Source organism: Rhipicephalus microplus, chromosome 4 (assembly GCF_043290135.1).
Source record: "Rhipicephalus microplus isolate Deutch F79 chromosome 4, USDA_Rmic, whole genome shotgun sequence".
NCBI lineage: Eukaryota > Metazoa > Arthropoda > Arachnida > Ixodida > Ixodidae > Rhipicephalus > Rhipicephalus microplus.
This window is the reverse complement of record NC_134703.1, coordinates 75,514,047-75,526,960: the sequence shown is the minus strand read 5'-3', so window position 1 is coordinate 75,526,960 and position 12,914 is coordinate 75,514,047. Positions and strand designations below refer to the sequence as shown.

Genomic DNA, 12,914 nt, shown 5'->3' with positions numbered 1-12,914 from the left:
TGGTATCGTTTTGCATTAGAAGAAGGACTATGATTTGACGCCATCTTGCTCGCCAACCCATTCTGTCGGGCTACAATTTCATGGCCATGATTGTTGACTGTAGTAAGAAAAGTGCTGCGCTGCTTAGCACGAGGAGAAAGAGAGAAGGAAAGAAAGAAATGGAGAAGAAATAGAGGCAGAAAAATGGGCATGGAAAAAAATAGAAGGGTAGGCACGGAAACACCAGGCTTCGCTTTCAGTCATCTCGATAAGGAAACAGCTGCAACTGTTTTTTGCACGCCATATCCTTGACGTTGCTGTTTTCACATCTAATTAGGAGAAACAACGTTTGCAAAACATCGTCACTGATCGTGTAACCATAAATTTCCAAAAGAAACGAAAACAATAAAACGATTGACCCTTTTGTCCTGCACTACAATTGGTTACATCGGTGCTTGTTTACGCTGCAGGGCTCAGCCCGACTTTCTCAGCGCTGACCCGTTTGACGCAATCGAAGCGGCGCTGTCAAAACCATCGCTGCCGCTTCTCGGCGATGCTTTTACTGTGTACGCTTTACCCTCAGCTCTCGTTATCCACAAACCCCCAGCGGCGGAACGTGCTGCCTAGCTGTGGCACGCTAACGAGCAGCCGAGGCAGTGGGGGAAGTCTCTGAGCTCACCCAACGAGCGTGAAAAAATAAGAACGAGAGCTAAAAGGACACGTGCGAGCTGATTCTGGCACGCACAATTTAGCAGCCAGTTAACGCCACGTTCGCTGATAAGTCAGGAAAAAAAAAGACTGTTGCAAAAATTAATTCAAAAGGCCGTAATATCCAGGTGCCTGATGAGGGGTTTAACATACAGTGATAATCAATATGTGATGGAGACGAAGCGTTGTGAAAACAGTATGATTCTATAGAGTAAAGAGAAAGATTTCAAATATGTGTCACGCTCAACAGTTTCCGAACTTCTCATGCGCTACAATAAGGAGAAACAGCAAGCAATGCAGTTGTCAAGATTTATTTGACGCCCATCAGTTTTTTGTAATGCAGACAAACTATGTTACGTGAGTATTCTTAAACAGCGCCATATTGGGCTGCTTACGTATACGGACTCTTAGATTTTCTACATACTGTGAATTTGTATTGGTATATGAGACAATATGCTGCAATATCCTAAGGGCAGGCGTTTGACAAAAAAAGATAAGCATCTGCCATAGCCACGAATGAAATTCGTAAGCCTGCCTTCGTCAGCTGAGAACCATAAATACTAGACTAAACATTAGATAAAGTGTTGGATGCAATACTTAAAACACCATGAAAATGCTTCAGATGTGGCATACATGTTATTTTAACCGGCATGTATTGAAAAGCATTGTGCGAAAGTAGATCGTAATCATTTTCGCTTCAACTGTGTCATGTCCAACAACATTTATTGCGTGAATCTCACGCAAATGTGGCTTTCGCGACGACTTCGAACGTCTTCCTCAGCCCGAAACGGACTGTGCACCTTTAACTTGATACTGATTTGGCGGGTACGAATTTCCAGAACGTAGCCCCATCTCTGATGCTTCCATCGAGTTCAACACTAGTTCCGCATTCGTTGCGCAAGCAGCAGTAACTAACTCTGTGGTTGGGACACTTTATAGTGTCTGGGCTGGAACACCGAGTATGATTTCAAGGACAAAAACAGCTGTAGTGGCGTTCATTTCACAACAACCTCGTGTTTCCATTCTAAAGCAGAGCGCGTGCAAGCACAGTCACTACAACGAAGTGGAAACACCGCAAACGTCGTTTCCACTTCTTCCTTCTGGCCTTATTTGAACACCAAGTCTTTTACGATAAATACTTAGCCTACCAACTACAGGTCAGCTCTTTGTTACTCCATGTGCTTCTGCGTGAAGCACTTTTCGTTTAAGGCTTGCTTAGTTTGTTGAGTGGAGTGACTTGTTGGGTGAGCTGGTTCATTCTTACGGTAGACTTACCGCTAAAGGTATACTTACCGCTTGTCCTTCTCTAGTCTTGGTATTTGCGTTATGTCTACAGTTACAGTTTAGTCATGCCTTTTCGTGCATGCGTGCTATCTTGGCATGCTAGAGTACGTGCAGCTCTAGGTCATTACTCTTTTCGCTTTCGTTGCTGACTGCATGTATTTCTATAGTCTATAATGTTCTTCCACAAACAAGCCTGCAACGCTCACCAGCCGACCTGGGAGTGCGTTATTTAAAATTGAGACTTGTTTTTCTAAGCTATCTTTCCAAAACCAAATGGGAATGTGCAGTTGTGCATGAAGTCAGCAGCGAATTGTCCCCGTTTTGTTTTTAGCGCTTTTTGCATGCATTAAGGAGTTATGAAGATTGTAAAAGACATCGCTCTATGAAGCGAAAGAACCATTGGCCACGCGACGTTTGACTATCTGGATTCAGACGAATGCATTACCTCATGAGCCATTTCCGTTTCGTATGTGTCTTTGCCTTCGCCCTCGTTGCTTCTGCTTCCATTGTATGTATATCCCGTTTACTCAAAATTATTTTTTTTTGCTATTCTATCGTATAAAGTTTGTAATTTTTCGGCTATTTTCTGGAGCTGCAATTTTCCAGTCGAAATAAGCATTTTTATTTCTGTATTAGTCAAAATGTCACGTGATATTGCCTGAATATTTTATTATAGTTTGTTTGCATGAGTTTTAAGTTATGAATGTTGTCTACTCTCAGGCATCTATGTTTATTATTCTTCACTCTTGCATTGTTTAGTAAATGCCTGCCTACTTTGAAAGGAGCACAGAAAAAAACAAAGGTAAATTGCTCCGTATGTTAATGAGAATATTGCCCCTCATCAAATAGTTGAATTCCTAAAACAAATAAACGAGAATTGAGACAATACCTGTGTCTAAACTTAGAGCTCGAATACATAAATTTGACCCGAGTTATTGTCTCCTTGGTAATTGTGCACACGGGCGAACATTTTGTCGTATTATTTGAAGAAAACTTTAAAATTTTACACATTGCTGTGTTATTTCTTTTTTTGGAAGGCAGTACTTAGCTTTTTAAAAGCGATTTGCTCATGTAGTCGCAGCCGTTCGACTAGGCCGTGAATAACGAGTCTGTGTGGAGTTTCAGTTATGCAAAAACAGAGTTAAAAGGTTGTCCTAGTTAAGCATACACCAACCACAAACATAGAACAACTGCGATGTAGTGTAAGTGTGTCCTGCAACTCTAACACACGTTATCTATCTAGCGAAACTGCGGAAAGTCGAGCTGTGTCAACTCGAATGAGATACGATGGCCTTCTTCGGCAATGCAAGTAACGAGTGGTATCTTATCTGAACCAATAGGGCTGCAAGTTTCTGTAAGCCACCTAACAAAGGGCAAGTTGCCTCGTTCGTATGATACCCGCATGCATAAACCGCAATTCCGCCTGACTATGGACGTGTTGGTAACGCAAGTCACGAGTGGCGAAAATAAGTTTAAAAGAAACGAATCCTAGCTCATACAGCTTATAAACCCTACGACAGGTATAGAGAGCACGGCAATGGCTGCAATCTTCCGTTTTGCATAGTGCCGCAAATTCCTCCAAACCTTCAGTGTTGACTGTTAGAAGTGTTATGTGCATAATTTGAACGCGACTCGTGATACGGCAACTCATACAAATCTCATACGCGTCGTACACTGAAGGTAAGATCTGGAAACGTGCCATCACAGATTCAGAATTCGAACTGTGTAATGAAGGCGCTGTTTCTCCATTTTTTTCGTTTTTTTTCATTTCTTTTTCTCGTATCCACGCTCAAATAATTGTCAGTTTATAGATGATGACACATAGTGCAAAATGTTTTTAATCAACCCGATTCCTACGTGAATACACCATCTCATCAGATTTGGTTAGTCAGAGCGAAATCTCGTTCTTTCTTATTGAACAAAGTACCGGTACGTCACTCGATGGGGAAGGAAGATAAATTACTGTAGTTATTATTGCCATGAATGCTAAAGCGAACTGCTAAAATCAGAAGTCTAATATATGCTCTGCGACTGGTGTAATTCCTCGTAAAATAAATAGGGATAATGTCGCTGTTGCAAGAAATTTGACAGAAAGAATGTTTCCAATTCAAATTGTGCAGCGCCATCGGTCGAAAAGACCGTAATGTAGATCTGCCATGTTGTGCTGCGCGTGAAAAAGAAACCAGCCGTTCAGGTGCTATCTATACTTGTTTATTTTTTTATATTGGTCCTGCAATAACGTCCCAATCATACGTGCGCTGCTCAGAAAGCGTGGGAGTTGTGACAATGTCAAAACAAAGTGACAATAATTTTAACGGAATGCATCACTTTCCTGAAAAAAAAAGAATGTACCAATGCCAACTGGTTTAGTCAACAAGACTAGCATTGCGGTTTTGTTCAGAAACGACCGGCTCGCGAAAAAGCGCTCTCCAGCCACAGTTGTTATTTCGCGTTGCAGTTTAGCTGCTTGTCCACAACATAAACCAGACATGCAGCAGAATATTACGACATGGGCATTTCGAAACAGACGGCTGCCGACGCACACGTGCTAGGAAGCAAAACTGATCAACATTACCTTGTCAGTGTTACACATTGAACAAAACGATGATTTACACATGCAAACGTGCCAGAGAATCTGCTGTACGATTCCGCGGAAAAGCAGTGCTGCCACACGATGGTCGATCGACACAAAGGTCCCAGTAGGCACCCCTATGCAATATATGCAAGGCAGTGCGTGCCAAAGTGGCCAAACGTAGTAGGCATACCACGTCTACCATCGCTTTAGACATCCATTAACCTTCCGCTTTCATATTTTCTTTTGCTTTCTTAAGCCAGCTTTATCTTCGAAACCATAGAGGCTGAGAGGTACGAAGCCCACACACTATTTTTTTACTGTATGCCATATCCGAAGTATATGGAGCTATTTGTTCGGTAGGTCATCGCCCTCATCTTTCAGCTGATCGCGGACACTCGTGTCCCGTTTGCAATAACACATCGTAATGCAATGCCACCGCGAGATGCGTCAGCAATGAGCGTAATAGTTCAAAAAAGATGTTCCAAGAAACTCACACGTACAGCATTCAAGAAAATCACAACGACAGTGCTAAATCCACCCAATAGTTTACAATCTGGGTCCGTTACTTTTTTTTCCTTTACATTAATGACCTTCCTGACATTATACACAAGGCTCATTGCGTTTTATATGCTGATGGTACTACATTTTCCATTGTTGATAGATGTATTGACAACGTCACTAATAAATTAAATGCTGTTCTTTGTAGCGTGTCAAAATGGTTCCAGGAAAATTTCTTAATTAATAATCAAAATAAATCTAAGTTTATGGTTTTTAGATCAGCTCAACGCAAGTTAACTTCCTCACCACAGCTCACAGTTGACTCTCAATTGATTTATATCATCGACAGTGTATCTTTTCTTGGCGTTCACCTCGACGCTAACCTTAACTTCGCTCTACATATTGCTCATATTAGAAAAACGGCAGCATTTGGCATTAGCGCATTACTCAATGCTCGCTCATATTTTTCTCATAAAGCACTCCTTTCACTTCTCATTCATTCATTCTCATATCACTTATGGCATCGCATCATGGGGGAATACTTACCAGTGTCATCTTTCATCCGTACAACATCTACAAAATCGAGCTATTCGCGCTATTTTTAACTGTTCTCGCGACAGAAGCGCCGCTCCCCTTCTTCAATGCAATAAAATCTTAACTGTTAGCTATCTATTCAGGTTTAATCTAATTATGTTTCTGCATAAACAAATAGGAAATCAACTTTCTGCTAATTTCATTCATCCTAAGATGTTAGTTAACACCAGGTCTGCGGCTAATAATAACTTTTTACTTCCTAAGGTTTGTACTAACTATGGTAAATCATCTTCTCTCTTCTGTACCATCACATATGGAATAAGTTGCCCACTTCGCTAAAATGCAAAGTTTCTTTTTTTTTCATTTAAAAACTCATTAAACGAGTACCTGTTAAATAGTTGATGTATCTTCTTTGTGTTGTTTTATGCTGTATTATTTGTTTTTTGATTCCATGCCTTTTTGTTTTCATTCTGCTTTGTATATTTTTGCTTCTACAATTCTAACAGCTGCTTGTGCTTTTATTATTTGTAATCATCACCGAGGGTCCCTTTGCAGTCATGTACTTTGGGACCCTCGTCTCTATATTTTACTCCCTGTAACATCCTTTTATGACATGATAATAAACTGATTGATTGATTGATTGATTGACCAAAACGCACCGCAGACAACCAGTGTGCAGTAAAAGAACATCACGTACTCAGGCCGTTAATTGTGAATGTGCTTGAAACGGGCAATGCGTATCTTTTGCGTTTTCTGGAGCACCATTCGCGCACCTGTCCACGCTTTGTTTCTTTCAAAAAACTTATGAAAGACAAAATTAGGAAGGGTGTAGAGATACTACCCGTGGCTTAGGAAATGAGCAGGGTTATAGAAGCTTAGCCCAGGTCAAACAGAATCAATGGGGTTTCGTTACCATTCGTGCTCATGAATGAAACAAGTTTAAAACCACAGCAAGAAATAAAATGGAGATGTATCTCAGTGAAAGGTGTATCGTGAACATTTGACAGTAAAACATTCTCTGCGACGAACACTTTTCTTGAACGCCTACTTAAGATTGGAAGAGCACGGCATTAGACAACAGCAGTTGGGTTGTGCAGAGCAATGCGCCTCTTGCATCTGTCGTGTTGGAGATGTTTAAAGTACGGAAGCAGAAAAGTTATGTCTAAGCTTCGCCAACGACTGCTACTCATCCTCTCTACGGCGTGTCCCTATGAAATGGCCAGCAGAGGATTCTGCGACTGTGCACAGCGAAAAATAGTGGATGCGTTCAGCGTTGCCGAAGCAACAAGCATTATAATTGTCCCCTACTTTCAGCTTTATCTATACTGGCTGCTTTTTTCAGAAGGATAGGAGAGAGCAATACTCAAATGGCTCACATTCTTTACTGACTGACACGAGATTTCAAAACTCTGTACATTATGATTTCTCGAGAAATAAATCGATGGAGCTCGCTTTTCTTGCACGAAAGAAATACACACACGAACATTCCTAAAATCGGAGCCCAGCTTTAGACTTTTTTCTAGATTTCACAAGTATGAAAGAGAGAAGAAATGTTCGAAGGCGTTGATTCTTTGTTAGACCCAATCAATGGATGCTAATTAGACGAACGTCGATTCAGATCCCATAAATTAAAAGGCTGTTGTTCACTAGATTTAACTATTTTTTTAAATTCAGGTCATATTATTACAACAGTGCCGTAAAAACAAAAAAACTAATCCCCCCTATGCTTTCATTGGCTTAATTGTTTGTTGGTTTCATTAGACCTCAAAAAGGCCTTTCACAGCTTTAATCATCAGACTTAGGCTGTCATATGAAACTGTTCCAGAGGTAGTTAAGGAGAGATGGAGAAAGCAGGTATGTTGATTAGTATATAACCAGCATGTTTCTCTGGACTCGAGAATTGGACGAGGCTTCATCACTAGGTAATTAGGGATGATTTCCACGCTTTAGCGCTGTTCTATCTATGACGCTGCTCGCGGTATGAAAAAATTAACGTACTCAAGTCATCCTTCAGACAGGTAAATTAAGGTGTCACGAAAGAAGGCATTCTACTCCCATTATTTTTATTTATTTTATACGTGAATGATTTCGTCCGTGTTGAGGAGACTGTTAATGAGGTCATCTACGCTGATGATACAAGCATTTTATTTTCTGGTCACCCCGCTCTTGATTCAGAAAGTCAAGCCGTCATGACTCTCGAATTAATTCTGTTAGGATTCCTACAGAATGCATCCGGTAATAAATGTGAGCCAAGGAAAAGCAATCATGTTTCATCCGCGTCATAAAGAGTCGCCCAAGCGACTTTTATTTGTTATGGGTACATTGGTTGAACAAGTTCAGTCCGCCGAAACTCGAGGTATTCGTTTTTCAGCAACCATGTCAGGGAACGCACACGTCAATTTTTTTGTTTGGAAAGCTTTCGCTCACTGTGGGGTTTTTATAGTAGAACTTGGAAATGCTTATAAGTTGCCCGAAACTCCAAAAATATTTCCGGAGGAACTGCGCAGTTGCCCCGAAAAGGGCTGTTTGCTTCTCCGAAAGACTAAATGTGCGCAAAAGATTGTACACGGCACGGCAAGGAGAGGCACTTTGCTCCTTGTGGAGTAAAGCGCCCGTTTTTTTTCCAAAGCAACTGTACGAATGTTCGCGCCGTGTGCAAACGACCCATTGGTGCCTACACAAGCCTGCTTCCTTTCAGGCTGTGCCGTGGCCGGGTATGGTTTAGTAGTAAGTGTACGCGCATTCTGACCGAGTGGTCGTGAGTTCGAATCCCTTGTGTTTACTTCAAACTTCCCGGAATTCGTTTACGTATGTGGTGCTTGCACATCGATTGTATATCTAATCAAATGCCAGGACGCAGTTCGAAAGGCTGGTTAAGTCAACCGAAACCCTGATTTTGCTTTTGCTAACTGTTGCTCCTTTGAGTAATAATCTCGAGAGCGTGGTTACTTTTTCGCAGTTACTTCCTAAATGATGCAATGGGTGTGGCAAGTTGTGTACACCTCTAAAGGAGCAACCTCAATACCTCATTTACTTCTTAGCCTGTATTTGTCTCATACAGATGAATTGTTTGCAAAATCACATACTTTGACCTTCATTACTTCTCGAAAGCAGTCTGGTAAGGGGTGTCCTTATGAACATTCTTTAACACAATATGATGATAATATTTAGCATAATTTACTCTAATGTTGAAGGGTCTCATAAGAACATGTCAAGAACCTCTCACACTGATGGTACAATTCCAACAGACAATTTTACGTGTTTGTCTGTTTAACAATGAAGGTAAATGGCATCAGTCTTGCTAGTGACCCGTTCATTGTGTTTCATGGTATTATTTTTAACGTTTTGCTTGACTATTTAATCCTACTATATTCTTGTGCTTTAGGGCAACATCCTCATTTCTTATATACCTGTTGAAGGAGCCAAGAAGCCTGCATACATCAAGTGACGGAAGTTTATGTAATAGTTGGCTGAACTTAACTCGCGTTGTTTTGTCCTCTGCCCAGGGCTTACCGTTGTGTCTTGTTTTAAAAATGAAGTTTGTGTCACCTCGCTAAAAATCTTCTGCCAAAGTGTCAAGTTTTCCTTATTTTAAGCATTGTCTGTTACTGTCAGTCTAAGTGGACAGTCACTTAGTCGAGAAAGTCGCTGCACTATAGTATAACTATTAAGAACTCTTTCGGCTGGCGAATTGATTAATTCTGAACTTCGTTATTATACAGCCCTATTAGGTGACTGCGTCGGGCAGTACAGTTACAACTACCACTGCAGAAGTTTCTACAGAATTGATAGTTTTATTTTTCATTGAAATATATATAATACATTCCCTTCATGTGCACGCAATTGAATACGAAGCGAAACTACGCTTAGCGTAATCACCTGCGCTTGGATGAATGCGTATGTTCACGATTCTGCGGGCTTTGCGTCTTGTTTATCTTCCTGCTTTTCCTTCGTTTTATTCTTCTTTCCATTCTTCCTTCGTGCGGGCTGACGAGGATATTATATTTCAGAACTGAGTGATCGATTCTTCGCGTTAATGGCTGAGCCGATAATGATACGTGGAGTTGAACGTCCCAAAACCACCATATGATTATGAGAGGCGCCGTAGTGGAGGGCTCCTGAAATTTCGACCACCTGGGGTTCTTTAACGTGCACCTAAATCTGAGCACGCGGGCCTATAGCATTTCCGCCTCCATCGGAAATGCAGCCGCCGCAGCTGGGATTCGATCCCGCGACCTGCGGGTCAGCAGATTGAACCGATAATTACGAAAGCGCCAGGAAACTTGTATCTACGCGGTGTAAACGTAGCGAGTAGAACGCAGCAAGAGTACGTTACAGGTGCCAGTAAAACGTGCCGGGAAGCCTGCCGTTGTCTTCGAGAAGCATTCAAACAAGGCAAAAAATCGGCACGACGAAAACTGAAAGAGAGCGCTACTTTTTGCGAAGTGCCGCGAATTGACGTATTTCGACACGCGAACTTCGAGCAACCTGTTCAAGGACAACAAGGTCGCTATCAATCGCTGTCCTTGACACAGTCCTTGCTTCATCGCCCGCCGTGGTGAAAGCATTTATTTGAATAAAAGCACGCGTTATGCGACCTCGTTCACCTGACATCTTCAATTATGCATGCGTTCTGTTCACTTCTTTCTTAGCTTGCGCAAACGTTAAACGCAGCCTTGTCTACTTTACCGGAATGAATAAAACTTTTAGGAAAAATGACCACACCTTCAAAACAAATTAGGGAATCTTTGTGGGGCCAGTACATAGCTGCATGCTCAGTGCATTTTTTTATTTAGTAGTAGAACGCGTATTGTTCTGTGATGATTTTACATGAAGTGTTTATGATACCTGTCCGCGTTAACGGTGACAAAGAAATCTTCTCCCTGACGGTAAATTGAGAACCTCTGCCAGCGTTCCCACGGGGTAAGTTTTTGAAGGTGGCTGGAAAATCCGCCACCTTTAAAACGCTCTCGGCCTTCTCCTCCAGAAGTTTATAAAGGTGGCGGATTTTTCTGTAAGGTGTCCGTATTGAGATCACGCATTTCAGAAAAAAATAGGTACTACTAAATATATATTTTCCATGCAATAAAAAATTTCCATGATAAGAAATATATTTCACGTGTTCATCAAAAATTGAGAATCGTGAATATAGTTGGTTTGCGCCCGTATAAAAAAGTTATTTAAAAGGTTCCGAGCACTCGAGTGACTCCGAGGAAGAACCATCGCGGAACTCGTGGGTTAGAATGCGGTTCCACTTTTTCTTTTCTTATTTGCATTCATCGCTATTTTCTCTCCCGGACACCGGAATTTTCACGACACGGGCATTTTAAAGTCACGTTAGGAAGACAGCACTCTAATGTCTCGGGAAACGCGATGACAAGTTCGGTCTGTTAATGACCATTCTGTCTTCTCAGACTCTCTACAAGTTTGCAGTAAGCACAAATTTAAACGTGACATTTTCATTTTGCTTTCTTATGTGTACCGAGTGATGTGAGCAATTCCTCTTGGGAACAGCACCCCATCGCTGAAAATCTAGCCCCCGTAAATATTGTTGGCTATTATGTGAGTGTTCGAGTCAAAATTACGCTGACGTGACAAACTGCAGACACTGCAAATTAAAGTATGCGCGTTACATAGCCCTTCGATTTTTTGTTTCAATTCGTAAGTGTTGTGCACCCACAAAACCAGAGTTTCACATCAATCTTACGGGCCTGTGCTGGAACTAAGCCGGACCCTTTCTGCGCGGCCTTTGCTCACAAAGGTCATTGGTAATGGCCGGGATGTAGAGCACAAAGAACCGGCGCTAGTTCGAATGACAGGCTTGACAGGCGGTTCCATCATACGGAAGAAAGGGGACAAATAGAGGCCGGTTAGGGCCCGTCGCTACCTGGATATTGACATTTATGCCGACCACGTAGAGGGTTTCCGTTTGTTCCGTGCACCGGCCGTCGAATACATTTCCTTGGGCACCGAGCGAAGAGGCGTGCATCGAATGCGGTGTCGGTTTCGGGCGTCTGCCTTGAGCAGCGCAACAAAGCATTAAAGTTACGTAAAAATAAAAAAAAACGCATATACAAGTCACCGACTTGAAGATCAAGGAGTGAACTCTGGTTGCTCAAGTCCTAAGTTCTCGTCGGTCACACTCGCAGAAGCGTTTCTACATAAACGTGACATTTACCGTAAACTGAAAAAGAAGGGCACTGAATGGAGCTGTACCCAGCCGACGTTGCTTAATGACGTCTAATTGGTAGACAAAACGAGCAAGTAAACGTATGCTTGCGTCATAGCAGAAAGTTGTGACACACGTCATACAGGAAGAGCAGAAATGTTACTATGAGAATTACGGCGCGCTATTCAAAACTAGTGTTTTCGTGCTCGGCACATGTTCTTTTGTTTTTTTTCCTGCACATCCCTGCAGTATATTTACTTTTTTTGTTCGAGGCTGACAGATAAAAAATGTTTACGCAGCAGCGTTGATCCGTATTGACAGCTTTTGATTTGTCAAGTCTAGAAGCTTCGCGCCAGTTATAAACACACAAGCGTGTGTATACGGCTAATACGTTATCCCGTTTAATGGAACACGTCCTTTAGCAACACCGGATGCAATGGTGTGCATCGCTGGCGGGAAAACTTGACGATCGTCTCAAACTCACCGTCATCAGAGCATTCAGTCGGGCCGACGTCGGTGCTCGCTATCCCAATGCCGCACACTGTAACCATTCAGCCGGGTTCAGAACCGGGAGTACCAACGCACAATTATCCAGCGCATTCGGTGAGCGACGGCCGTCGAGCAAAGTAGTGCATGCCCACACTGGACCCTCGGTAACGGTGGCCCAGACTTTGAAGTCGTCACTCCAAAAGCCGGCGTATCTACATTTTTTTTCAGAGCCGGCGAATACAACCGTAATTGTAGTCCGGTGAGGAGTTCGGCTCTGCACCGCACGCAGAAGCCGTCAGAACGAATGCGCGACTTCGCGCGCTGCTCTTAGCCGTCGCGAGATCAACAGGCTGGTCCCGCAAGCACTTTAGCGGCGCGCGCGATGGCACGACTGTTCTCCAGATCCGGCGGCTCGCCGCCTGACACTTCTCTCGGCCGGGCAAAGCGGTGAGGGAGCTGCTTCGTGGGTTGGAAGAAGAGGGGAGCGCCGGAGTGCGCGCGCCGATATCCACGCCTCTTTTCGCGGCCGGTAAAAAAATATTGAAGGAAAAAACACCAGCAAACGCGAAGTAAATAGAAGCGGGACGAGCCGGAGAGTGGCTCCATCTGGGGGCTTGCTACGGCAACATCAATATGCCCGAGTTCGTCGTCTCCCGCGCTTCTTCTTCCACAGCGAGA

The 12,914-nt window shown here is 42.7% G+C and overlaps 1 long non-coding RNA gene across 1 annotated transcript in view; it reads right to left on the bottom strand.

The window, feature by feature from the left end:
- The window catches only part of LOC142814311 (uncharacterized), a 262,754-nt gene extending 250,292 nt beyond the window's left edge, over nucleotides 1-12,462 (bottom strand). Inside the window, exon 1 of the long non-coding RNA XR_012894921.1 lies at nucleotides 12,232-12,462. This is a non-coding gene — a long non-coding RNA (uncharacterized LOC142814311). The remainder of the gene's footprint in view (nucleotides 1-12,231) is intronic.
- Between the last annotated feature and the right edge of the window lie 452 nt (nucleotides 12,463-12,914).